The following is a 2,338-nucleotide window of genomic DNA, read 5'->3' as shown; positions in this document are numbered from 1 at the left end:
GTCTTGGATAGCGGCCTGTCTGATGGCCCTGGGGCCTCGAGTCACACAGCCTTGAAGGTTGACCCCAGTGGCCCTGCTCCGAGCTGTGTGCCCCTAACTGTACTCTCGCCTGCCCCTCCCTACACAGATGGGGGTCTCCTCTCTGGTTCTGACCCAGTTTCCTCTCCAGGGACCTGCCTGGTGTTCAGTGCAGACGAATTAAGTCAGACTTGCAGCATCACTCCTTCCTGTCTTTTGTAAAGGCCCGGGGGACCTGGAACCATCTCCTCCTCACGCGAAGCTCCCCACGTGCCAGCCTCATCCCCAGGACTGTTCCTTCTCCATTTGCCTTCCTCCCACTCACTTTTCTGTCTGGATGTTCTGACCCTCTACCCTTTCTTCCTCACTTCTAGTTGCGGTTTCCTGACCTCGCCAAACAGCCAAAGCACAGTCACCTTCTCGGGTGCTTCCCCAGCAGGGCTGCCCCAGGTCTCCTTTTCCGAGGTCCATTCAACAAGAGTAGGTGACCAAGACAGGGTATGTCCCTGCCTCCTGGCCAGACCTGGAGAGAGGGATGAGCCTCCTACATCCACATCTTCACCCCTGAGTAGAGGGAGAGTGTGCTGACCATCCTGAGACTGTGGCCAGGCCTGTCAACCCTGCAGGTCCGCCTGCAGACACCCTCCCCTCGGCCCTCCCGGATCCAGATTCCTCAGTTCCTGTGGGAGCAGGGGATGCCATCACCTCCCAGGTCAACTGGCGTCTGTCTGCACCGTAGTCTGTTCTGTCCGCGGCCCTCAGCGAAGCCCCATGGATGATGGGGGTGGGTTTTGAAGCTCCATGCTGGTCTGTGCTCCCAAGTTCCCAACAATTTAAGGAATGCCGGAGGTCTGGGGTCAGAATGTAAACAAGGCATCGCACAGCATCAGCGAGGGCAGTGACCTCGCCGTGAACCGCAGGGTGTCCCTCACGCCTCAGAGGGCCGTTTGTGACTTCGGTCTCACGAAAACACAACAGCTCAGCTCTTACAAGTGTGAAGTTCAAGTCTGAAGTTAACCAACTTTCAAGTTCCAGAAAAATTGCCTACTTGTTATTTTTTCTCATGGAGTTTTTTCTCTTCTTAGGCGTGTGGCGTGGGTCAGCAACCCTCACATGGACCATCTCAGCACTGCTGCCCGGGTTGCAAGAGGATCAGCCCGGAGGGCAGCTGCAGGGCCAGGACGGGACCAGTGTCTGTCCCCGAGAGACCTCACTGGCCAGCCCCAGAGGCAGAGGGACAACAACTCTGAAAGGGGCTCCTCTGAGGACAAGGCTGCAGTGAAGAAAAGGCAGCGTGCAAATGTCAAGGGGGAGGGAAAGAAGCTGGCTTTGTAGGAGGATATTCCCGAGGAAGAAAGCAGGGATTATTTGAGAGCTGATGATTCTGCCATAAGAAACAGAAGCTCTGATAGGAAAATATATACACAAGGCCACGCCGAGGCGGGGTAGGGTGGGGGCGGAGGTGGTGCCGGGGGAGCGGCACCCACGTCCTGAACTTTCATACTGTTTCCATTTTCTGAGCTCGCTTGTGCATTATTCGTAGAAAAAAGTGAAGTTGCTCAGTCGTGTCCAACTCTTTGCAACCCCATGGACTGTAGCCTACCAGACTCCTCTGTCCATGGGATTTTCCAGGCAAGAATTCTGGAGTGGATTTCCATTTCTTTCTCCAGGGGATCTTCCTGACTCAGGGATTGAACCCAGGTCTCCTGCATTGCTGGCAGACACTTTATCGTCTGAGCCACCAGGGAAGCCCAGAAAGGAAAAAAAAAACAAACAACTGATATGAAGAAAGTTATTTGGGAAGGACTGAAGCCCGTGGATTCTGCGTAAGCAGGGCAACTTATTATCTCCGCAAACCCAGGTCACGGCCCCAGACACCGCCTCCCAGGCTGCGAGTTGGACAGTACCGAGAACATCAGGGTCACCTCCTTAGTCCCCGAGAACCTGCAGGCTCTGGAGCTGCAGCTGCGCCCCCTGCCCTCCCGGTCGCTGCCTCTGGTGCGAGGGCTGGGGGACTCACAGTATCAACCTGTCTGAGGATGGATTTCCCGGATCCCAAGAGGAGCAGTTGTTCTAAATCACAGAATTAGTCTGACACAAGAAAAGAGAGGGAGTAAGAAGAAAAGTGGGTTCTAGAACAAAAGTCATGATTCTTTAACGTGGCTCAGGAGACGCAAAGCCAAACCCCTACCCTGCTCGAGGGTTAGGATTGCACGGGTTTTGCAGGATGGCCCCTTCATGGATCACTGCCTTGTGGTTCATCTGGCATGCTGCAGTCCCTGGGGTTGCAGAGAGTCAGACACAACTTGGTGACCGAACG

Source organism: Bison bison, unplaced genomic scaffold, assembly GCF_000754665.1.
Source record: "Bison bison bison isolate TAMUID 2011002044 unplaced genomic scaffold, Bison_UMD1.0 scf7180017864371, whole genome shotgun sequence".
Taxonomy (NCBI): Eukaryota; Metazoa; Chordata; class Mammalia; order Artiodactyla; family Bovidae; genus Bison; species Bison bison.
Note: the sequence above shows the minus strand (reverse complement) of the source record.